The sequence below is a fragment of the Tenrec ecaudatus genome, chromosome 3 (assembly GCF_050624435.1).
Source record: "Tenrec ecaudatus isolate mTenEca1 chromosome 3, mTenEca1.hap1, whole genome shotgun sequence".
Taxonomy (NCBI): domain Eukaryota; kingdom Metazoa; phylum Chordata; class Mammalia; order Afrosoricida; family Tenrecidae; genus Tenrec; species Tenrec ecaudatus.
The window spans coordinates 73,193,150-73,219,927 of NC_134532.1; the positions used below are offsets into that span (position 1 = coordinate 73,193,150).

Here is a 26,778-nt window from a genome sequence, read left to right on the forward strand (position 1 = left end):
AGGTGCTGGAATAGGGCCTCTCCCCTCGGACCTGTACATCTAACTAAACCAAACCCACCACGAGTCATTTAAATGTATTGAGTTGGTTTCATCTCCTAGTGATCCCAGGAGGCAGATTATCATTGGCCACTGGTTTTGTGAGGCTGTACACCTTTACGGAAGCAAAACACTTCATCTTCCTCCATGGAACAGCTGGTGCGTTCACAAGGAGGTTCACAGTCATGCCGATAGCCAGCCGTGCCACCAGGGCTCCATTGTGCTCAGACATGGTGATGCCTAAAGGCAGTATGGTCCAATAGGAGCGGCTTGGCGATGCGCAGGAAGAGGTAATGTCATTTCTAGGATCTCCAGGGCACACCACTATGTGCAGCTGCCACACATTTTTCTTTGAGAAAATAATGATTTGGCTACTGAGAAATGAAATCCTAAATTGGAGAAAGGCAGAGAACGATAATGCTATAGTCTTTTGTGGGTTTTCAGGTGGTTAATTATTGGTTGAATTAATAGCCATTTATCTTTTCCAGGCTTAGAAATTTTCAGCTCTAATTTTAAGGAGTTAAAATCAGAAAAGCTCTCTGAAGTAGAAAATGGAGAGAAGGAGGGCAGCTAATTATCCAGGCATACATGAGAAGAGAGTTAGCAAATCAGCTAGCATTGTTTGTAGAAATAGTAAATATAAGACTGTGTTAGATTTCATGAACTACGTATTGAATGTTTATTTTAATTCTACAGATAATTGGGAAATTTATTTTTATACTACTAATGTATCAATATTTTAAACTTTGTCCTAGGAAAAAACCCAGAACATTTGTGATATAGTTATGTTGTAGAGAGATGTCTTAGACTTGCAAAATCCTTGCTCTGTAGGGAGGGGCATGGTCAGAAAGGCCTACAATGGAACCCTCTCAACTCAATCCACAAAGCAGGACATTATTTGCAAGACTGAGACCATTATTGAAAAGAATAGATGATATACCACATAGACATAACGATTCTGAAAAATCACATCGGTTGAAAATATTCTGGAAGGAGGTGGAAAACTTAACCTAGATATAAAGTATGTAAATGTAAGGGCCTCAGTTTAGAATTCATACTTGAAGCCTGGAAGAGGCGATGAGGTCTGAATGGATGGGGGTATGGAGAGGGAAAGGTAGGATGATATACCTTGACCTGAGGAAATGCCTACATATAATTTTATTTAAATGGTAAGGATAACTATTATAATAACTACAATTTATTGAGCCCCCATATTCTGCCAAGGAGTCCCTGGGTAGGACCAATCATTATGTATCCAACTATTAACCAAGAGGTTGTTATATCAAACCTACCCAGAGAGTCCTCTGGAACCAGGCCTCAAGATCTGTTTCGGGAAGATCGCAGACTTGAAAACGCTCTGTGGAAGCTCTCCCAACACGCATGGGGTGATGCTGAGTCCAGACTGGGTCAATGACAAGGAACAACAGCATGATGGATGAGAGAACTGCTATCGCTTGCTTGTTTGTGCGTGAATTTATCACTGACACATCAGGAATAGCGGCTATGGCAGTATATGGGGTTCACTTTGATACACTGCCACCTCGTTGTGTTTCATTTATAGACATGCCTACGCAGGAGAGGATGCAGCTATGTCGGAAGACGGATGAAGTAGCTGGTTACCCTAAGGGCAGTGATTACGAAGTCTCGGCTTGGAATTGTGTTTTTTGTTAAGAGGATAGAAGAAGGGCAGACGTTCATCTGGCAAGGAGAAAGGCAGATGCACCTAACTCAGTGTTGAGGGAGAAAGCCGTGCTCTCCTTCAGTTCTGCTCTCTCTGCGAGTGGTTCCTTAACTCGAGGGACATCATTAGACAGCAGACAAGGATCTGCTTGCGGGTGCTCAGGGACTTTTGTGGAATCATCAACTGACTCATGAAATTTCGAATGTTTGGCACTTGCTGAACAAATTATCCATAGATGTAGTCATCTGTATAATCCCTCAAATTTATGTGTATCCCTTTTTATGATGCATAAAAATTGATGTATTTTCGGATATTGTTAATTTGAACATTAAACTGGAACACACGATGTAATTCTCTTACTTCCCCAGGCAATGACTTTTAAGGCAAATGACATTGTTTTCAATAACAAGTAAATTGTGCATTACCTGTTTAAAAAAAAGGCTACAACCAATTATCTATTTACTCTTAGATAATTATAGAAATACAAAAGGTTCTTTTGTTGTTCCTTCTAAGGTCAAAGGTTTAAAAGGAAGATTAAGAATTCTAATGAGCTGAGATCTGAAGTTGAGATCTTTCAAAGCTCTTTGCAGCACTAGGTTTCTTTCATGTTGATGATTTGAGGTTGCACATGTGCATCACTGAGGATGCTTTCCGTTGTGCTGGAGGAATGAGCAACTTCAACTTTTTTTTTTTTTTGGTGGGGCGGGGAGGGTCCAGGAAAACCAAAAAACCTGCTAGACAAATTCTCAAAGAGCTGTAACACTCAACTTCAGCTTTTAAAAGTTCCAGTCAGCATATTTCTCACTCCTGCTACATAAGGGCTAGTGCCTCTGACCTGGGATGAAGGAGTTGCTACCATAAGCAGTCAAGCCAACCATTGATAGTGGGAATGAAACCTGGCAAATTGTGCATGAGTTGTTACAGCTTCTACCAAGAACTGTCCCATTTCTTCGGCTAACAGTAACACCATGATGTGTCCAGAGGGTAGAAACTTAATAAATAGTTGGTGACTCGCCCTGGTAGTGTTGTGGTTACTCATGTGACTATGATCTGAAAGGTGAGCAGTTTGAAACCACTTGGTGGGAGAAAAACAGGACTCTCTACACCCATGAACTGTCATTGTCTCAGAAGCTCACAGGAGCAGTTCCACCCTGTCCTCGAGGATCATGAGGACTTGGTATCAACTTGATGGCAGTCACAGTGAACACTAATGACTATTACAAGGGTCTTGTTTATAATCAGGTTCAGAGAGGAAATTGTGATAATTAGACGTTTGGTAAGTTGTCGATGCAGCTTTTCTAGATGAGTCATGTTTCCGCAGCTCCTAAAGAAACATTAGTGTATTTGTTTAAGAATTTACAAATAAGGTCAAGGTGATGTTTTTATTATAGTTTTGCCCTGGGTTCACCCATTTTGCTTCTAAGAGGCAAATTGTTCTGAGGTAGTTAGTTTATTGTGCCAACCTTGCCCATAAACACATGTGGGGTTAATTGAAGGGCGGAGAGATAAATGGCTCGGTGAGCCCCACCTTTCTAGTTCTCAGGTCTCTTGCTTTCTGATGACTGGACCAGGGTACAGCTGCCTTAGCCAGTTCCCTGCTTCATCTGGCAAGGTTCACTTCCTGCAAGACATATCTGAGGAGAAGCCACATAGACCTACCCTGATGCAGCCCTGGGCACTGGAACAGCCGTGTGGAGACCCCTGCTAGTGCTGAGATGCTTACACATTTACTGACTCGGCTCTCCTCCCGCAGTTGGCATCATTGCATGTGTTTTGTAAGATGGAGGAGGACTTTGTGGATTGGTGTCGGACATATGGGTTAATGGACTAATGTGGGACTTGTGGACTTGGGCAGCACTGGGTTGGGATGTTTTCTTGATGCGCACTTAACCTTTATATAAAACTCTCTCTTATACTTGAGTTTCTGTGGATTTGTTTTTCTAATGTACCCAGACTAACACACATTCTCTTCAGCATAAGTATTTGTAAAAATATGTTACAGAAAGTGGGATAAGTGATAGAGAATGGAATGTTCAAATCCATTACCCTTGTTAAAAATGTCAGCCACCATTCTTACCACCTTCATGGGGAGTGGTGTTTCTCATCCTGTCCTTTAAGCTCGATACTATCACTTGATTGTTCAAAAAAGCTTGTACATGTAGAACAATACTGATTTCTACTTGTTAAAAATCAAGACAGATGGTTGAGGATTTATTGTTTGGACCTTTAAACCAGATAGTAATCTGATGGCGAGCCATCGTGCAGTCCCCTGGTAAGATGCTCTAGTTTGTGCCTCGCTGATGTGAAAGAGCGAGAAGAGAACATTTGTCTTTTGAATGTATTCACACAGTTTAGACGGAGTTCATTTAAATTGTGAGACTGATGACCATATTTCCAATGTAGTTGAACACTGGCCTCCATTTATGAAAGAATGAATTGAACAATCACTTTTAAGATCTGTAATTTTGAGTGCTATGGCACCAGACTGATTTTCTGATGTACTTATTTCTTTTTCTGATGTACTTATTTCTTGAGGCTATATTTTTGACACATTCCATTTGTTTTCCAAGTGCATTAATTGGTGTCATCTGAATCTCTGTTTAACCACTGATATGAAATGTCCAATCTATACTGTGATAGTGTACAGCTGCTAAACTAAGGCAAAATGGGGTGACTAGATTTTCTGAAGGCTCACACGCAAGTCAATAGACAAATAAATGGTCTTTTAGTAGAATCAAAAGCTTAGGAGTCACCAAAACTCTTTTTCTCTAAACTACTCATCTCACAAATATAATACATTATTTAAATTTATAGATATTTGGATATATTTTCCACTTTTCCATTCTTAAAATGTATTGACAAGCAACCTAATACATTGATTTAATGTAAAACAGAGGCATGTTTTAATACCCTTTTCAGGTAGTTCTTTCATACTTAAAATCCAAACCCACTCACTTCCTTTCAGTCAATTTCAATGCAAAAAGATCTAGCAGGATGAAGTTCAACTACTCCCTAGGGGTTTTAAGGCTGTGAATCTTTATAAAGCAGAAAGTCTCATCTTTTTCCATGGACTATTTTCAAAAAGCAAACAACTGCCATAGCAACACGATAGGGTGGGGTCTAGCTGCCCCCAGTGAATTTCTGAGATTGTAACTCTTACTGGAGTGGGAAGACTGCCTTTGTCCCATATGGTGTGTCTGGTGGGTTTGAACTAATGATCTTGCAGTTAGTAGCCCAGTGCATACATAACCCACTATGACTGCAGGAGGTCTCACTAAAACTCTACAAATGGTAGTTTTCAAAAGATTTTTGGCAATGGATAATATGAAACCATATAAATGGACTTTTCATCCTATGTTATCTGAAATTGATCGGTCAATCCTTATCTTTGAATGGATACCTGCCTGATTCTGCAAGAGGATTATTTGGAAATTGGAAAACCTTGGTTCCTCTAGTTACATAGATCTTTCGAATGAAACACATTTCATTGTATAGCATTACAAAACACAATCTTTAATATTTAATGTCTCTTTAAAAGTTTTATGTATTCAGAAATTATGAATCTACTCTTGGCAGGCATACGTTTTCCAAAATTCTAGAATTCACTCGAACGATCAAATTCTAACAATGGCAATAAATACTGCTGGTTCTTTTCCTGGATGTGGCAAAGCTCACTTTGCTTGTTTCTGGGGGAAAAGCAAAAGCAAAAATAAACCAACTTGTCTGCAATCTCTAAAAAACACTCAAGTCTAAAGAAACAAAACAAACAACTAAACAAACACGCAGAGTGAAGATGGTGTTGTTTTTTTCTCTCTAGTCAAAACGGCAGTTAAACACTCAGGCACAGAGTCCTTTTACTGGAGATGAAGTTATAGAAAGCCACCTTGGCCATGGCTCGCCGTGGCTTCTCCTGCTGGAATTCATGATCTCAGGTGGTTCTCTCCCCTAGCGTGTAGGCTGAATCTAGTGGTAAAAGTGATGGATCACTTCCATGATTAGGCTGTCAAAGACTGCAAGGGCCTGGTCATCGATGTGATTCTTTCTTGCTGGATATCTGTCTCGCTCTTGTCTGGCACTCTTGCCCAGATGGAGAAGCACAAAATTGACGGTGACCTCTAGTCAGCAGCCAATGGAGAACTGTAGGACTCAGTCCAAATACTCAAAACAATGGAATTCTGCCCACAATTGTTTAAGTGGGTTGCTCCCTATTTGAACCTGGAGATAACTGTGTCCCTAGTTGTCACGGATATAGGAGTTTTAAAAATTATCTGGCGGACGCCTTACCTGTAGCCAGAGACCCTGAGCCCAAAACCGCAGAACACAGTGCCTGAATTCCGTATCTATAAGAATCATAACATAATAGCTATATATTCTCTTCATTGCTATTTTTTTTTGGGGGGGGAATAATTTGTAACACAGTAAAAGATAATAAAGCCATCAATTTCACGGTATACCAGAAAGGTTTTAAATATTATTCCCACTTTCTCCTATAACATCAAGGTGAGTACTCGAGGACCAAACTTTCATAAAATTATTAAATTTCACTGCTTCATCATTGGTATCCCTCAGTGCATCTAGCTTTACTGACTTTAAGTATGGGTGTAAAGAACTATTAATATAGCCTGGTTCCATGTCTCCATTTGTTATTAAGGTCCTGCAGTTTTACCCACTGTTGCAGTTGTAAAATAAGCACAATGACTGACATAGTGAAAAAGGACAATGGTCCACACAGTAAAAAAAAAAAATCCAGGGGGTGTTGTGGAAAACAAGAAAGATAAGTAATGTATTGAGAATTGCATTGACCTCAGACTCATCTTAAACGATTTTCCAGAACCTTTAGAGTATGAAGACTGCAGCCTCAGAACTACTGATCTGCCAAATATTGTCATGGGAGCTATGACTTCAGAATCCCTGGTCCCTGTGTTAGGAGGCCTGATGACACAGTACCCAAGCGCTTGACTGCTAACCAAGAGGTGGCTGGTTCAAATTGACCAGCAACTCTTCTCATGATAGTGCAGCGATCTGTTTCCGTGAAGATTTCAGGTGTGACAACCAGACAGGACAGCTTTGGTGTGTCCTTCGGGGTCACTGTGAGTCAGAATGGACTCAGTGGTAGCAGATTTGGTTTGTGGCTGGTCCGTGTTAGACCACAGTAGAAATGCCCTTAGGAAAGGCAATGTCCAATTCTGTTCATTTGAAAAAAAGGAACAATGGTTTGTCTTCCTGCAGACATGCTTGGCGCTGCTCATCAACTTATGCTGTTGAAATAGTGCTTCCGCCTCCACTATGAACTAGTCCAACATCAGACCCACCACGGGAGGAGCTTTGCCTCTCTCTTTTGTTTCCCACCAGGCTTGACTTCCGCCTCTCTTTATTTAAATAGCAAGTGGTATCTTGTAAATACATTTTTGGCATGAGTGTGTAGGTGTGTACATATGGCTTTGAATGTTAGTTTCAGTATGTATTACATAGTCTCTATTTTAATTTGAATATTCAAACTTGTATTAGAGATACACATATATGTACATAAGTATTTTCATTTGCATCTTATTAATATATTGGCACTCCTGGATAATATTTGATTATCCGAAGTAAATATATATGTAACTCTATATATGAAAATATTACACATTATCCTTCCACCAAGATATAATCACTGCCACAAGTTTTGTGTTCTTAGTGTTTTTCATGCATTTGGAATTGGTATAAGCAGTGTTCTAACTTTAGCACAATTAATGAAAACTTCCACACTATTCTTTGCTTTAGGACTTCCAATTTTAGTTGAAGACAGATGAAACAACCAAATGATTTTATTTTAGTATAACAAATTATGACTTCACTCACAGGTTATTTAAAAACCATAAACCATTTTACTCTAATATTATTTATGTTGTTTCACATATAATCATTTGGTAATAAAGGATCTGAGTTTTATTGGCCTAATTTTATATGCGATTCTAAATCTCTTAGAAGACTTTTAAGTTTACACGCATGTGTACATGTGCTATATAAATTATAAAACAAAGGGAAAAGCACACAAAGAAACACATCAAAATTATCTTGCATTTATAAATAATGGATGCGACACGTTTCAAGTCCCTCAAGATGATTCTCTATTCAACGTGGATTCAAAGATGTTACACGATTGTCAGCACTGGTTTAAAATCCAGATGAACCCTGTTCCCTAGCAAGCCAAGGCAAATCCATTTATCTTATAGGTCTACACAATGGATTCTGGTAGCCGGGGCCAGCTGAGCTGGTCCTTTGCGACTCGAATTAACACTTTTATAGTCAGGTCTCTATGAGTTAACATAGGACATCGCTCCTTATTTCCCCACCTCATTTTCTACCACAGGATCAATAAAACTCCCTAAAGAAATAAGGTGGAGAGATGAGAAAATAATTTAATCTTTTCTCTGACTGTACAGCTCCACATGTTTTATACCCTTGTACACAGTGCACACACGGTGAAGTTCATCTTCGAAGTCAGAGGGGATCTTAAGTAGTCAGGACACAGCATGTTCTTGGCAGAGTGGAGTCAGCGGATATACATACACTAACCACTGTTTCATATTTCATGACCAGGGATTACTCCGATTAAGGACTGGGTTCTGAGCTGTCCCTGCCCTCATTTACTATTTATAAAGCTCTGTATATGTACATGGTATTTAATGTTAGATGAAATTGTGCCAGACAGATTGCCTTCTCTCGGGACCTCCAAGCAGAAAGCCCTAGAAGAACAATGCGGGGGTTGAGGGGGTGAGGGATGGGGAGAAACCGGCCTTGCTCTGCAGAGTAGGTGAATGACAAGAGTTGGAAACTGGACAAATGACACTGAGAGTGGAAAGCTGTTCTGTAAATTCAAACCACTAGCTGGAAGCAAGTCGATGTCAGGAGAGTTCCAGCTCTTTAAGTGACATCTGTATCCTCGGTGCCACATTTCCTCGTACATCAGGTTCCTTGTGTTCCAAACAGTCATTCTCAGAGGTAATTATGCATCAGAATCACCTAGGCAGCTAGTGGAAGCATGGATTGCTGGTCTCCACATTCGTTTCTGATTCAGTCCGTTTGCCATGGCACGGGGATTTGCACTTCCAAGACAATCTTAGAAACGTCCCCTTCTGTTCTGCAGTACATCCTAGTACCAAACTTTGAAAATCTTGGTTCTAAACCATCATCTTTAATCCCTCTCTTATTATGCCCCAAAGCCTAAAATGCAAGAATCCCTAATTCTCTTCTTTAGGCACCTCTTTCAGATTTTCTTTTGATGTTTTCATTTTTATTTTTAAGCTATTAGCTTAATCTTACAGCACCGACAATTATTATGACTATGACTACGCTTTATAACTGCTATACATACTGATGGTGTAGAATTTACCCTGCTAACTATAAGATCAGCAGTTTGAATTTTATATTCTTTGCTCTGCGGGGAAAAGGTGGGCTTAGTACTCCTGAAAAGAGTTACAGTCTTGGAAACGCCCAGGGCCAATTCTATCCTGTCTATATAGGGTAGCTATACATGGACATAGCTATACGTGGACACAGCTATACGCGGACACAGCTATACGCGGACACAGCTATACGCGGACACAGCTATATGCGGACACAGCTATACGCGGACACAGCTATACGCGGACACAGCTATACGCGGACACAGCTATACATGGATATCAACTTGATGGAAATGAACTTGATTTGGGTTTTATGACTACTATGATTGCAGCCACTAGTAGCAACAGGGAGACCTGTCAGTCATAGGATGAGCTTGTTTGAACATTTACCTTATGTAAGGTATCATGGTAACCACTTTCACTATATTATCTTAATAAATGGTACTATTAATTTGCCTTATTCTCATTTTACCAAATCACATATTAATTTGCAACAAGATAAAATCACCTGCAACTTTTTCATCCTGAGCAGCCCTCAAAAAGATATGTCCATGAAGGGCTGCTTCACACCAAACCCCATGCTCGCCCTGTGTTTGCCTCAGTCAGAACTCAGGTGAAGGCCTCCTGTATGATAAGGCCTGTGCTTAGTAGTGATGTCTCCTTCTCTCAGCTGTAGCTGGTTGCCTACATGTTATGCAGACGGGCCAAATTATGAGAAGGAGTTGCCAGTCAGTACAAAGGGAGTAGATTATGATTGAACTATTACATTGTATGATATGTAAATTATTTGGCAATAAAACAGGGGAAAAAAGAAAGTTGTGACTAATCATGTAAACAGAAACAAAAGCAAAGGGGATAGATTTAATAAATGCCATGAAGAAAACTAAAATGCCTGCCTGACATAATACTCAAGTCATAGGTGGAAGGAAATCCTCATTATAGAAATAAAACCCTGTAAAGGAAACAAAAGTTTCTAGAAGAAAATTTGGCGTAAAAGTGTACATTTTTTAAAGTATAAAATTTTTACATGTAAACATTTTCAAGAACATAGCAACAAAACAAAACTATAAACAAGATAAATGATAAACTGTAGCCTGGAGAACTGATCTGCAGTGGTTATGAATAAAAAAAGGTTTAGTCAAGAGAACAATAATCAACTTGCATAATCATTGGAAATTCACCAGAGAAAAACCACTAGGGCAATATCCTTATATAAAGAGATTTAATTTTTAGAAAGAGAGGGGATCGCATTTTATATCAGAACAATATAAGCAAGTCAATACCTATGAGATTGGTACAAGGTAATTTCTGAGTGTCTGCAGAGAGGAATCCTTGGAAATTCCCGAGGTGGCTTCCTGGCATGCACATTATGCTAGACATGTCTTAATGAAGTGCCACATCCTGGGGGACTTATAAGGACAGGCCTTGGTTGTCTCACCGTTCTAGAAGCTAGGATCTAAAGATCAGAGTACTGGCTGAGCTGATTCCTTCTGCAGGCTCTAAGGGTGAGTGGCTTCTCCTTCTCTGTCCCCGCTTCTGGTAACAGTCAGTTACCCTCGTTGTCCTTAGCTTGCGCATGTGTCACTTCTTTCTGAAAGACACTGCTCCTATTGGATTAGGACCTATCTCACACTGTGCTGTTTTCATGTGAACTGAAAATGCTTGTTTTCCCAAATAAAGCCACTTTCAACAAGTGCCAGGTTTCAGCATGTCTTTTGCAGGTGTAATTCAGTCCATAATAGAGTATTACTTAATTCAATGAGGTTGGATCAAAGTTTGGAATACCTAAACCTACTGCCTTTGAGTCGTTTCTGACTCAGTGATGTTTCTGAGAGTACAGATCTTTATAGGAGCAGACAGTCTCCTCTTTCTCTCCAAGAAATTGCTAGTGGGTTTGATGCAACAAGTGTGTGGTTGGCATTCTAACAATGTACCCAAGTGTGCAACGCGGGTTCCGGTGAAGTTAATAGTGTACATACCAGTAATTGATGAATTCCACTGCTGGGCATATATTGACCCGGACTATCTCTTTAACAGACTCCCAAACAGAAGCATATAAGGATCTTCACTATACCATCACTTGCAATAGGGGAAAATTAGATGCGGCCTAAATGTGTTCAATAGATGGTTGAATGACAAATTTGGGTGCTTTGTTTATACAGAGAATGTTGTCACTCAGTTAAAGCAAGTTTTATAATGTTGAATAAAATGAGCAAATCCCAATCTTTAGAAGGTGTTATTTTAACATTGTTGAAAACACAAAATCCTTTTGAAGGATATATGAAATATATATGAAATAAAAAAAACGAAAAAACAGAATGAATACATGCTAATTTCAGGGTGAGGGTAACCTCTGGGGAGATTACTCAAATATAGGAACATATAATGCTTATTAATTATGGTGTATAATGCTTACTAATTATGGTGGATAATGCTTATTAATTATGGCAGGTATGTGTGTGTTGTCTTTTCTTTCTGCAGTTTTCTGCATTTTTAAGGTTTTGTGATTCCAAAAGACCAAATAATCTTAATGAAAACCTTCATGGTCAGAAAAATTTTGGATATTTTGAGTAAATTAAAGCACAGTTATGTTCTTAAGAAAAAATTTTTTACAGCCATTAATACACTAATGGGTATTGTGAATTGCTAAGAGGGTAAAGTCTTATAAAATATTTCCGAAACTTATTTGGCCATGGAAGACTTTTATTTTGTTTAATGAAACATCTATTAACATCTCATGGGTATTTTGGGAAATGATGTTATACATCATAGCACTTAATTTTCTCTAATTGTTTCATCTAATTTAACTTGATTCCCCCAATTCTATCTTCCATCTCCTTGGGGCCAGGACCTAAGTCTTACTCTTTCTAGCATTTCCATTTCAGTAGGGCACATAATGGCTGTACAAGTCATACTTTAATGACTTGTTTGATTTTTTTCCTGGACAGTTCTGTGGAGATCATTATATTAAGTGTATGTTTTGGAGGGCACAGTAAAAGTAATCGTGAAGAGTTGATGTGCATAAAGAAGAAAACTAAAGAACACAGAGATAAACACAAGGATAACAGAACTTTTCAACAAGATGCGCTGACATCACATCTGCAACAAGGGGCTTAACCCTAAGAACCTTTGTGAGCGTGGTGAGGGCCTGGGCGGTGTTTGTTCAGTTTCACACGGGGCTGTTACGAGTCGGAACCAGCTTGAAGGCACCTCATCACAATGAGCCACATAGTAGGCACTGGAGGTGTACAAGGACGAAGAAGACATAATTCCTACCGAGTTCCTCCAAGAGCCTGTCTCAAGAAAGACAGCAGGACAAAGCTAGCACATGCTTTTGCAAGGAGTTTTTAAAAGAGTTCCTCTGGTCTTTGGTAACCAGGAAAAAAATTTTTTGGAAGTAGTGTCTATGCCAAAGCTTGAAGGATGAAGTTTTTTTTTTTTTAAACAATTTATTAGGGGTTCATACAACTCTTATCACAGTTCATACATATATATACATCAATTGTATAAAGCACATCCATACATTCCCTGCCCCAATCATTCTCAAAGCATTTGCTCTCCACATAAGCCCTTTGCATCAGGTCCTCTTTTTTTCCCCCTCCCTCCCCTCTCCCCCCTCCCTCATGTGCCCTTGGTAATTTATGCATCGTTATTTTGTCATATCTTGCCCTATCCAGAGTCTCCCTTCCCCCCTTCTCTGCTGTCCCTCTCCCAGGGAAGAAGTCACATGTGGATCCTTGTAATCAGTTCCCCCTTTCGAACCCACTCACCCTCCATTGACCGTTCTCTTTTGTGAAGTCCCAAGTTTTTAGCTTATTTAAAAAATGAGGTTTATTTGTGGGTTTTAAATTTTTGTTATGAGTATTAAGTATAATATATGCATTGGGAATACTTCCTTTGAGTCTTTGACTTGCTTCTGTTTTCTTAATAGTGTATTTGAAAGTACAATTAATGTTAATTTTTATGAGCTCTTATTTTTTCAAATTATTATTTTCTTTTCTGATTAGTATTTTTTGTTCCTTGCCTAAGAAATCTTGGATTAGCCCCAAATTTGAAAGACACAATTCTGTATTTAATTTTAGAAACTAATTCTAGACTTTAAATTGGACCTGTGATCCATCTCAAATTACTTTTCCTGTGTAGAATGAAGCAAAGGTCAAGGTTATTTTCTTATTCCTATGAGTAACTGGTTGAAAGGTCTCCCCCCGCCCTTTGAATTATCCTGGATCTTTTCTCTAAAATAAGTTTATTTTATGTCTGTGAACCTAGTTGTAGCATTTCTATTTTTCAATGATCTGTTTGCTTACATCCATAGCATTTCCCCATAGTCTGTCCTCCGACTTCGCTGTCTTTCAAACTTGACTTGCACTGATACCTGCAGTGGAGGCATAGAGCTTCTAAACCTTTGCTTATTCATTCATTCATTCATTTCATATTATTACTTCATCCCTCAGGCTTTCTCAGCCAAGTTTTTTCAGAAATGAATGTTCCTTACATCTTAGCTCTTTGATTATGTATAAGCTTATGTAAGAAAAGTTTTCAATGAAAATATCAAACTCATTTTAAAAATAGATTGGGAAGTACCTAGTACTAAAATTAAAGAGCTAACTATGGTCCTTTAGAGCGTTTCAGAAAATTACTCTGTGATTCTCATTCCATAACCATTACTTCTATGATATCTTGTATTTGACAAAATTCTGTAGCTGTTTTCTTGTTCATAAAACATTTGAACCTCATCTTTTGAGAGGGTGTGAATTTTTCATTTCAATATAACTTTTTCAATTCTAAATGAACTTTTTGCTAGAATTGAATAAAAATAAAATGTTTACCCTTTGCAGAAACTCAACCTCTGTGCAGTAAAATTTCGTTTTATGTAAAATTCAATACCTTTAACAGTGTTTGGGGTAATTTAGGATCCTGATTTTCCTAGAGAAAATGCACATCAATCCTAATGAAGTAACCTGAGTCTTAGAGCATTCTATTGGAATGCATTATCGAAACTCATGTTTGGTATTTGTACCAAAGGAAGTAGAGGAGTGAGAAAATCTTGATGGGACTCTCATCTGCTTGGTGAATGTAGTCCTAGAAATATAGTGACGTCAAAGTAGTGTTTATCTCCTTATTTTATCATAGTTTCATATTCATCCGAGTGTTCTTGATAGATTAACTTTATAAGGGACAGAAGACAAGTGGGTATGAGTGATATGTTATCTGCCTTCAGTGCTTCTAGTTATGTCAGCTCTTTAGTCCTCTTAAAGAATGTCATAATGACTTATTGTAAAATTGGAATCCATAATTGCTTGAAATTTTCTGAAACTGGAGAACCTCATACTTGGTTTAAATGTACCTCTAGACCTTTGTAATACTTCAGCCAGATGTCCCTCTGAACTGTCTAACTCATTTGTTTCATTACCAGCTGAGATAACATAACTCAATTCCACCAGGTAATGGAGTCAACTGTTATATTATCCAGAGATAATATAACTTAATTCCACCAGTTAACAGAATCAATGGCAGGATATTAGCTCACCACTTCTAATTGCCTGGACAATAAAATGATGTCATCAGTATTTGCTTATGATATGTAGAGAAATCGAGGAGATGTACACACCGTGCCAAATCCACTGGAAATATTCATTTATGAATATCACATGTGTGATACTTATTTTTTATAAATAGTTGCTTGGACAAGGGCAGTATACAGTTAAACCTTCGGTTTACAGATAACTATGGACAGGTGTGTATATGTGTGAGGGAAATGCATAGGCGCAGGTCTGATCTCCTTCAGCTAAAAGAGGGAGAAGGGGTAGCCAACTCCACCCCAGCTCAAGCTTGATTGCCACAAGGCAAAGGTCAGACAAGCTGTGTCTGCACCTTTCATCCTTCTTTCTGCTTTTCTGAGGACAAACTCTTCCCCTCACGCAGTCTCCTCTGCTGGGTTTTACAATCCCTTGTAATGACCACACTGACTCACCGATAAGACTCACAATTATGGAGCTTATTTGACAAGAAAGCATGTGGAAAACCTCTTCTCACACACTTCTCAACCATTCTGAGACATGCAGGCATGAAACTCTTGTCCTTGGCCGCTCTGCCGCATTGTCCCTGCTCTCTGCCTCTGTGAGCCAGGAAGCCCACCTCCTGCTGTGTTTCAGGGTCTCAGTGTGGGTCACCTGCTGTGTTTGATGGTCTCAGAATGGCTTCTCGACTCTTCTCTGGTCCATGGTCTTGATGATGTGGTTCTTGGTGCCTCTACTATCTTTGTCACTTTAGGTAGGGACCTTGTTTGTACTCTCCTGGTGACTCTTCTTTTTTGATGGCCATGGAGTTCCTCTTCTTGCTTCTGGGCTGGCTCACTCTTATTACCTATTATAACAAAACTCACCAGTCTCTGTTGGAGTACTCTACAGCTGATTTACATGCTTCCAGAAATTCACTGGCTTGGAGTTACAACGACTACCGAGAGATGAGCCATATTAAGCAATTTCACATCACTACAATATATTAAAACATGATTTCTTTAAAGGTATGTAATTCCAAAAGTATACTCCTTGTTTCGAGATATGTTGGTATTCTTATGTGTAGCATAAGGATTATTTAAAAGGTGGATGTGTATGTTGGAGGGGTAACAGAACTCCAACATACACATGATATAAATGGTGGATAGATGGATGGATAGATTCTATAGCGGTTCTCAACCCGTGAGTCGTGATCCCTTGGGGGTCGAACAAACCTTTCACAGGGGTTGCCCAATTCATAATAGCAGCAAAATTACAGTTATGAAGTAGCAATGAAAACTATGGTGGGGGGGGGGGTCACTACAACATGAGGAACTGTGTTACAGGGTCGTGGCATTAGGAAGGTTGAGAACCACTGCTATTGATAGTTCACTGCCATTAAGTCAGGGCAGATGCACAGCAACATAACAACATTTTGTACAGTAGAATGAAACATTGCCCAATCACGTGTCATTCTCAGAATTGTGAGAATGCTCAGCTCCATCCTTTTCCCATTTACCATATCATCTCACGAGGGTTTCCATCATTTTTGCTAGCCCTCTGCTACAACACGCTGACCTCTTCCTTGAGCAAGTGATCTCTCCTGATGATGTGTCCAAGGCAACGATGTCGGGCAGTGTTCTGCTGTGGTTCTCATGGGTTTTGAAGTTTGTGTCTCTTTTACAAATTTTGTAGGTAGATCACCAGACCTTTCTTCTTAGACATTCTTAGTTTGGAAGTTCTACTGAAAACTGTCAACCCCCTGTGACCATGTGGAGTAATCTCTGAGAATGAAAACAAGCAAGATAGTAGGGTATGAAAAATGTAAATATAAAATATAGAGCTAGTTAAGTACACAGATAGATACATACATGCATCCACCTATCCATCCACCCATCCATCCATGAAAGTGCTTCAAAAAGTTAAAGATAGACTCCAGTATCTTTTAGTTCCATTTTCCATGAACTTTTTGTATCCTCATGTGTCCTAGATATGTATGTTACTGTATATATATGTATATATATGAATGAAATAAACATGGTCTATATTGAAATGAATGAAGAATGTAAGAGCTATCTGTTGCTCTTACAAATTACCCACAATTTTTGAATTCTGAATACATAAAACAGTATGGGATTATAAATTATCATTATTGGGGGTGATTAATCAACCCCTTAGCTGGGTGATTCTGCTCAGGGTCTTCAAGAAGCTAACTAGGGCTGCAGTCATTGATGGCGTGACTGTGGAAGGAAGATTTGCTTCCCAAATGGTGTAACCACTGGCTGGAATTTGGTGCTGGATCTTGGTGGGCGGTATCCATTCTTAATTGTATAGACCTTTTTTTAATTAAACCACTAGTGTCCCCTTCTAACATTTCAGTTGGCTTCTCCCAGAGCCACTGATCCGTGGGAGATAAACTATTGTGTCTGTCATATCCCCTTCGTAATGCAGGGTGGTCCTTATCAATGTGGGAGGGAGCTTACCAGAAGGCGTAAGAATTGAAAACCATCTTAGAGGCTGACTACTATAGTTATAAAGGGGAAGGAATCGTTCACATAACTTGAAAAAACTGCTGTATCTTGATTTTGCTCCAGAACAATGGGAATCTTACTCACTAAAATGATTTTCTTGCCCATTTTTTTTTTTACTAATCATGTTATTGGGGACTCGTACAACTCATCACAATCCACACAGCCATCCATTGTGTCAAGCACATTTGCATGTTTGTTGCCATCGTCACTCTCAAAACATTTGCTTTCTACTTGAGCCCTTGGTATCAGCTCCTCATTTCTTCCCTACTTCACAAATCCTTAATAATTTATAAATCTTTTTCATGTCTTACACTGTCCGATGTCCATTTTGGCTGCGGAAAATGTGGGTGTGCACAGATAGTTAGATATACATTCATGTGTATGTATCGTTGTTAGGTACAATTGCCTACCCTCAGTACAATGGAATGAAACATGGCCCTATCCTGTACCATCTTCACAACAGTTGTCACATTTGAACCCATGTTGTAGCCATTTTGTCCACCCATCTTGTTGAGGGTCTTCTTCTTTTGCACTGCCCCCCTCTGCTTTAGCAAGCATGACATCTTTTCCAGGAACTGGTCTCTCTTGAGCAAGCATGATGTCCTTTTCCAGGGACTGGTCACTGTAAACGAGCTGACAGACCAGATGAACGTCTCCCTCCCTCTCCATATATACATGCTTGCATACACACCCAAACCCACTGCCACTGAAGCAATTCTAACTCATAACGACTCTACAGTGGGCTCCCTCCTCATAGATCCTGTGAGAGCGGACCACCGCATCGTTCTCTGCAGAGTGGCGGGTGGATTTCAACCACTAACCTTGCAGTTAGCAGATCAGAGTTTATATCCGAGCACCACAGGGTTTTATATATTTATCTCTATCTCTGTTTACATCTATAAGGATCCCGGGTGCTGTCGTGATGTACACATTGACTGCTAATTGCAAGGTCAGCAGTTCAAAGACACCAGCTCTTCTGCCGGAGACAGATGAGGCTTCCTGCTCCAGTAGACAATTCCCTCTTGGAAACCCACAGGGGCAGTTTTACTCTGTCATGGAGTGAAACGCACAGACCCTGAGTTTGCTTTTAGTTTATCTACATCTTGCTGTGCATACAAATTCCACGGACCCATGCCATGCACTCTGACACTGGCATTTTCTCACCGGGTAGGAGGCATTTGTCACTTTACAGTGGGATGACTCTGGTGTCACAGAGTCACATCCAGATGGAGGGAGAGGTAGAAGTAAAGGAGCCAGATCCAGGGTTCCTGTTTGATTCTTGTTCATTCCTTCCTGTCAGATCTGTAGTACGGAAACTATTTCCCCAAAGGTTAGTTGCTAAAAGACCAATCTGTTACGCAGGTATCTCTACCCAGTGTTATATGAAATTTGATTTAGAGATAGTCATTGTATTTATTTTACTCATCAGAGGTTTTTACATGCCCCTGGATTTTACTGCTCTTGTGACATGATCTGATGATGAAACAGTGACATTTCTAAGCAGAAGAGTTTACCTGATATGCATGTGTAATCAGGTACCTGCATATATGAAAACAAATGACAAATCTTGGTAAAATGGAAATTCGTGTATCTACAAATTTTTTATCTACCCTTATCTACCAAGCCAGAAGAAGTGTTGCAATGAAACGGAACTCTCAACATACAAACCAGGAGTGGAACAGTGAAGAATTATCAGCACTGTGTGTGTGGTTTAGAAGAGGAGACAGGAAGTTCACTACAAGAAGAGAAAGTGAGAGGATTACATGAAGCAATTATGCTTCATGATATGATGTTCTTATTTTCTACAAATGGAAAACACCTTCCTTCATACACAGGAGAGTTTATTAAAGTAAATGCCAAGAGTAAAGTAAGGTATTTTAAGGAGGAAATATTCAGGTCAGTTCAGATGATCCCTCGCTTTGAGCATAAGGCGTATTCATAAACACAAATGATTCCTAATGAATGACTAAGTAACTTGAAGGGAAAACAAGTGCACACCTGGCTTCCTTCTGCCACTGTGCGAATCACATTTCCTGGATGTGTTTTATGACCTGGTTCCAGGAAGCCAACTGTCTAGTATTGTCAACGGTATAATATGGGCATTTTTTTGCATTTAATTAGGCTAAGTATCTAATATATGACATTCAAGTCAGTAACATTCTTCGCACAAAGGAGCCAACCTCTAGTGAGAGTAGTCCATTATATTACTGCCCTGTTGCTTGACCCTAATGATGACATAATAAACTCAAATATGATAATGAGATTAAAAATGCTATTCTATGTGTAGACTTTTAAGAAAATTTAAAAAATAATTTTATTATGAGCTCTGCCGTGAGAGCTACAATGTTCCTTTTGGACAGCATTTTGTTTCCTGGGCATGGATCACCATGGTAGGAAGGTGAGGGAAGACAGGGTTAGGATATATTTTCTTGTTCCGTCAGAAGCAAATGAAACGGAGTCATTTCTGCTCAGATATTTCAGATAGTAAATTGAAGAGAGTACAATAAAATATTTATTTATCAAAAAAAGGGGTCACTGTAGAGGGCAAACCACACATCTGGTGAAGTGCTCCAGCATTTTTAACAAGACAGAAGCATTCCATATCTAAGTCTGTTGGGGGCCGGGGAAGGGAGTGCGACACAATCCAGAGTGGAGAGAGGTATTTGGCAGGAACTACGACTTTCCTCTGAGGGACACAGCCACCACGTAGTGGCACGGATAAAAGAACCAGAGAAATAAATGCACTGTCCTCACTTTCCTACTGACCCTGCTAATCTCTAGCTCGTGTCAAGCCCAACCGGAAGCTGAGATAAGGGAGCCCATCCATGCTCTCCATAGAAGTCAGTGCCTGGGGCACACAGCAAGATAGCCGAGTGTAGAAGTAGCGCTAAAGAGACGAAAGGGAGATGTCTAGTAAAAAAGTGTGCTTGTTATTGGCAAGCTTTAGATCAAAATACCATCTTTTCCTGGAAATGATTGAAATGATAACACTAAGTTATTGTGCAGTGATCTCCAGACTATGACTGTCGTAGATTTGAATCTTAGTTTTAATATTGACAGCAGCTAGATGATGTATCTTCTCTGATCCTCGCTGAGAAAAAGGAATAATCGTGGTGCTAAACCTACAATGCTGTTTTGAGGACTTAATAGATTGAATATGGAAATAGATTTAATGTGGCAAACATTTAGACTATTGCCTGGCACATAATAAATATGATGTCGTTGCTATTATTATTTACTGTGAGAAAATGGATTATATGAAGAAGAATATGGAATTGAGATCAGAGGAAGGTTTATTAACAGCCCGAGATATGCAGATGATGCAACCTTGCTTGATGGATGTTGAAAGGACTTGAAGCCCTTGTTGATAAAGATCAAGGATTGCAGCCTCCAGTCTGATTACAACTCAATGTAAAGAAAACAAAAATACAGCTAGATGGAGAGGTAACATCATAATGAATGGAGAAACGATTGACGTTGTCAGGGATTTCATGTTGCTTGGATCAATGCTCATAGAAGCTAGTCAGGCAATCAAACAACACAATGCACTGGATAATTCGGCTGGCCAAGACCTTTTTAAAGTGTTGAAAAGCAAGGTTGTTCCTTTTAGTACTAAGGTATGCCTGACCCAAGTCATTAGCTTTACAATTACTTTATATGCGTGTGAAAGTTGCACATTGAATAAAGAAGACTGAAGACTAATCAATGACCTTGAATTATGGTAGCAGTAAAAAACATTGAAATTACCTTGCACTGCCGAAAGAACAAACAAATCTCTCTGGAAAGAAAAATTGCCAGATTGCTCTTCGGAGGCAGGGGTGGTGAGGCTTCAACTCACAGAATTTGAACACATTGTTAGGGGAAAACAGTCCGTGTAGAGGAACATCGTACGCGGTAAAGTCGAGGGGCAGCAAAGAAGAGGAAGACCCTTGACCAGATAGATGAGCACAGTAGCTGCAACTGTAGACTCAAGCCCAAGGACAGATGTCAGGACGATGCAGGAGTGGGCAGTGATGTGCGCATCGTACGTGGAGTTGCTGTGAGTCAGACTGACCTGACTGCACTGAGCAGCAACAGCAAGGACAACTACAACCTGAATTTAGAGAGTGGTGTTTACATTATGGAAAATGCCTATTTGATTACTTGATATTTTAATTGCCTCATAAGCACATCAAAGTTGGACATCGAAGAAGGAGAACCAAAGAAGAAGAGATGCGTTTGAATCATGGTGCTGGAAAGGAATATTGAAAGCATCAAGGACTTCCAAAGAAAGAGTCAAATCTGTCTTGGAAGAAGTTCAGCCAGAGTACTTTTCAAGGCAAGCTTGAGACTTCATTTCACATATGTTGGACATGTTGTTAGGGGAGATTGGTCCCCGGAGAAGGACATCATACTTAGCAAAATAAAGGGGCAGCAAAAAAGAGGAAAGACCTTGACGAGATGGATTAGCACAGAGGCTGCAACAATGGCTGTTTAAATGTTTCCTCATGCTTTATCCATTATGCTGGGCTGTTTACAGGCTTACTTGTGTTTTATCCATTATGCAAAGACATCTTTCTATTGAGAGTATAACCAACTATGGCTACATTGTGACCATTTGGAACCTGCACAGGGATCAAGAGGCAATTGTGTAAGAAAAAGGGACTACTCCTGGTTTAAAATCAGAAAAGCTATGCGCCAGGGTGGTATGTCACTGTACTTATTCAATCTGTATGCTGACCAAATACCCCAAGAAGCTGGATTCTATGAATAAAATTGGAGGAAGGTTTATTAACAACTTGTGATATGCAGTTGAAGGACTTTTCTTGTGGGAAGTGAAGAGGACATGAAGCACTTGCTGGTGAAGGTCAAGATTGCAAGCTGCAGTCTGGCTGACAACTCAGTGTAAAGAAAGCAAGAATCCCCAAGAGGTAGCATCATGATAAGCAGAGAAATGGTTGCCATCAGAAAGGAATTCATCTTGTTTGGATGTACAGCCGATGCTCACGGAAGCAGCAGGCAAGGGATCCAACAAGGCAGTGGGTAAATCTGCTGCACAAGGACCCCTTTAAAGTCGGAGAGCAAGGGTTGCCTTGTGAGGAGTGAGGTGGATCTGATCCAAGTCATCTCTTTTCAATGGCCGCAAAGGTATGTGAAAGTTGGACACTGAATAAAGACCAAAGAAGAACACATGCATTTGAATTACGGTGCTGGTGAAGAATCTTGTAAATAACATGCACTGCAAAAAGAAGACACAGATCTGTCTCCGAAGAACTACAGCCAGAAATGCTTCTTGGAAGGAAGATAAGGAGACTCCATCTGAGACTAAATCATCGTTACAGGAGCAGATAAGCGCATCTTTCTCCCCTGGAGACGGTGGTCATCACGCCTATGCTTATCCTACGGCACCGCCCAAACGCCTCCCGTAGAAAGTAGTAGACAATATTTTTTAATTAAATTAATATTCCGAAGGCCAGGAATTAGAATGTTTTAATTTCATCTACGTATCATGTAAATGAGATTTTGGAAGGATTCTTAGTGGTATTTCAAAATGCTTAAAATAGTCAGTTGCTCACCACAGGGTCAGCAATTTGAAGCCACGAGCTGTAAAGATTGACAGCCTCAGATATCCAGAGAAACCGCTCTATTCTGTCTGATGGGTTCTGTCCGAATCAAGTCAAAGGCAGTGAATTTTTATATAGCACTTTGAATTCAGTCTGACCATAACTGTGTAAAACCATGATAGAGAAAAACTTGTAAAATTGTAAACTATTAAATAGATATATGTAGTGTTGGATTATAGGTAATATTCTCTTGTACATTTATTATACTATACTTAGCATGAGTTGTTTTTCTAAGGAAAACATAAAATGATCAAGGGCTAAAAAATATTCTAAATGATTTTCCAGTGCCATATTCTTCGCTTTCAGACATCTTTTGAATTATACATTAGCGACTCAGACTGTGTAGTTGTGATAATAACAGCAACAGTGGTGATAGCTAAAACGTGAGACAATAAGAGAGTAAAAGAAGCAAAATAAAAAAAGATGAAGGAATGTAATTATGTAATTTATTTCTATTTCTATATTTTATATAAACTTGTACAAGCTCAGCTGCTAATAGTATAAATTATCTGAGTCTCTTCTAGAACTTTGAGAAGACGGGGTATAGGAAAAAGGATAAGAAATAAACTGATGATCTGCAAATATTAATATTATGTTTCATGGGAAAGTGTCACTGCTTGCCTGTTAGTGTGTCATACTGCGGTGGCTTGTGTGTTGCTGTGATGCTGGAAGCTATGTCACAGATATTTCAAATGCCAGCAGATTTAGTAGAGCTTCCAGACTAAGAACAGACTATGAAGAAGGACTAGGCTGTCCAGTTTGGAGGAATTAGACACTGGAAACCTTGTGGGCAGCAGGGAAACATTACCAGATACTGGAAATCTCATGCATAGAAGCAGAACACTATCAGAGATAGTGCCAAAAGATGAGCCCCTCAGGTCACAAGGCAATGGAATTCTGACTAAGGATGAGCTGCCTTCTCAAAGGAGAGACTGTCATCGTGTCAGAGATGAAGTCAAGCTTTCAGGACCCTCATTTGCTGATGGCACATGCCTCAAAATGAGATCAACATTGGCAAACATCTATAAGTTATTAGAACTTGGAATGTATGAAGTCTGACTCTAGTAAAGTTGAAAATGTTCAAAAATGAAATAGAACCCATAAAGATAAATTTTCTGGGCATGAATGTGCCATAATAAAAATTAATGTGGGCTACCTTTAAAGCAGAAATCATGTGGTTTACCATGTTGGGAAGGACACATTAAAGAAAAATGGCAGTATGTGCATCTTCAAAAAGGACATTTCATGATTCATCTCGAATTACAATGCTGTCTGTGATCGGATACTATTTATTCACATGCAAGGAAATAGAATCAACACAACTATTATTCAAATTTATATACTAACAGCTCTATCTAGAATGCAGAAATTAAATAAGTAAATCTACCAATGTCTCCGACCTGAAATTGTTCAAATGGGCAATTAAGATTCGCTGATATTTATTGGTGATTCCTATGAAAAGTGGGAAGCAAAGGAAAAGTATTTTGAAAATATGATTTTGGTGATAGAAAAAAAAGCTGGAGATTACATGATGGAATTTTGCAAGACCAACCATGTATTAGACTGGGTTGTCTAGAGAGACCAGTGACACTATATATGTATAGGAAACTGCTTTATATCAAAATGTACTTATATATCATGAAGGCATTCCAGACAAGTCCAACTCAAGTCCATAAGTCCAATGATTGTCCATAAATCCCCTTTTGGACACAAACCCTATGCCAGTGATGCAGAATTGTGAAGCAGGAAGAAGGAAAATTGTTGGTCGGTAGGTGCAGGATCCACAGGTTTATGGAAATATGGCAGGGTGTCCACAGCTCTCAGGGTCAGATGGCCCACCAAGGGATACCACTGGAATGAGACACAGAGTCCCAGTGAAGTCTCAGAGAGGAGGAGGCCAAAGGGCACATTGATTTTCTCTGTTCCCCTTGCTTTTATGTAACAGGATATGACATCTAGGAGGTCTCATCAGGTTGTGATGTTATTGATGAGTTTAACTTTACCATTACCTAAGAGTGTCTAGAGGCATAATTCATAACTACCACAAATAACATTTTTTTCACCAACACAAGTGACAATTATACATGTGAACAGCTCCAGTGGAATACACAGAAATCCAATTGTCTGCGTGAGTGGGATGAGATGATGGAAAAGCTCAATATCAGCAGGTAATACCGGGCCAGAGGCTGACTGTGGAACAGACTATCAATTGTTCATATGTAACTTTTGGTTGCAGTTGAAAAAATTAAAACAAGTCCACAAGAACTAAAAAATGACCTTGGGTCTACTCCACTTGAATTTTCAGAGCGTCTCAAGAACAGATTTGATGCATTGAGTACTAGTGACAGAGGGCCTGATGAATTTTTTTATGATGAATGACATAAAAAAATCATACATGAAGAAAGAAAAACACCACTGTAAAGACAGGAAATGAAAGGTCAAAGTGCATATTAGAAGAATGTCTTAAACTTGCTTTTAATCATCGAGTCGCTAAATCAAATGGAAGAAATGAGGAAACCAAAGTTGAAAGGGAACATTTCAAAGGGTAGTTCAAGAAGACAAAATAAAATATTCTAAGAAAATGTGCAAAAATCTCGAGTAAGAACACCAAAGGAAGGAACATACTCAGCATACTTTAAAGTGAAAAGAACTAAAGAAAAAATTTGAGCGTTGAGTGTCAATACTGAAAAACTCTAAGACCTAAATACTGAATGATGAAGGAAGCATCAAAACAGGTGGGGAAAATGCCCAGAGTTACTGTACCGAAAAGAGCTAGCCAACATTCAACTATTTCCATAGGTAGCATATGAGCAAGAACCAGTAGTGCTGATGGAAGAAGTCCAAGTTGCGCTGAAAACACTAGCCAAGAGCAAGGCTTCACAAATTGACGGGATATCAATTGAAATGCTTCCACATGCAGATGAAGCCTTGGAAGCATTTATTCATCTATATCAGGAAATTTGTAAGACAACTACTTGGCTAACTGTCTGGAAAAGATCTATGTTTTTAGCCATTCCAAAGAAAGGTAACCCAACAGAATACTCAAATTATAGAACAATATTGTTAATAGCGCATGGAAGTAAAATTTTACTGAGGATTATCCAACAAGGGTTGGAGCGGTGCACGGACAGGGAGCTACCAGAAATGAGGCCAGATTTAGAAGGGCACATAGGAAAAGGGATCTTATTGCTGATGTCAGATGGAGTTAGCACTAAGAATGATGGACATTCCAGAGTACTGAATTGTGCTCATGTTCATGGATCAAGATCCAGTTGTGCAAACAGAACAAGGAATTACTTCATGATTTGAAATCAGAAAAGGTGTGTGTGTGGGTTGTAGCCTTTTACCACACTTATTCAATTTGTATGCTGAGCAAATAATAGGACAATCTGGCTTATATGAAGAAGAATGTGGCATCATGATTGGAGGAAGACTTATCGACAACCTGCTATATGCAGATGACACAATCTTGCTGAACTGAAAGTGAGGAAGACATGAAGCAATTGCTGACGAAGCTCAAGCTTTGTAGTCTTCAGTGTGGATTACAACTCAATGTAAAGAAGACCCAAATCCTCACACCTGGACCAATTGGTAACATCATGATGAATGGAGAAAAGTTTGAAGTTGTCAAGGAATTCATCTTATTGGGATCCAAAATCAATGCTCATAGAAGCAACAGTCAAGAGATCAAATGAAGCATACAGCAGGTTGTCAATAAGTGTTCTTACTCTAGATTTCTGAATGATGGGGCTGCCAGAGGATACTGAGTGTACCATTGATTGTCAAAAGAACAAACAGATCTGTCTTGGAAGAAATAGAGGCAGGATGCTTCTTAGAGTTAAGGATGGGGAGACTTCGTTCAATGTATTTGGGACAGGAAAGACCAGCCCTGGAGAAGGACATCATACTTGATAATGTCTAGGCTCAGTGAAAACGAGGCCTCCCCACCTCCAACCTGTCTTGGGGTCTTGGGGCTCTGCTCAAGGGGAGTGCCTCTGGGACATGGGGGTACAGGGAATGGTGACCCTTTGCTGAGCA

The 26,778-nt window shown here is 39.4% G+C and overlaps 1 protein-coding gene and 1 non-coding gene across 3 annotated transcripts in view; one reads left to right on the forward strand and one right to left on the reverse strand.

Moving 5' to 3' along the window:
- Positions 1-26,778, forward strand: part of INPP4B (inositol polyphosphate-4-phosphatase type II B) — a 975,417-nt gene that overhangs the window by 367,947 nt on the left and 580,692 nt on the right. The gene's annotated exons all lie outside the window — the stretch shown is intronic.
- LOC142444063 (U7 small nuclear RNA) lies at positions 2,425-2,482 on the reverse strand. The gene has a single exon (XR_012783739.1). It is a non-coding gene; the product is annotated as a U7 small nuclear RNA (small nuclear RNA).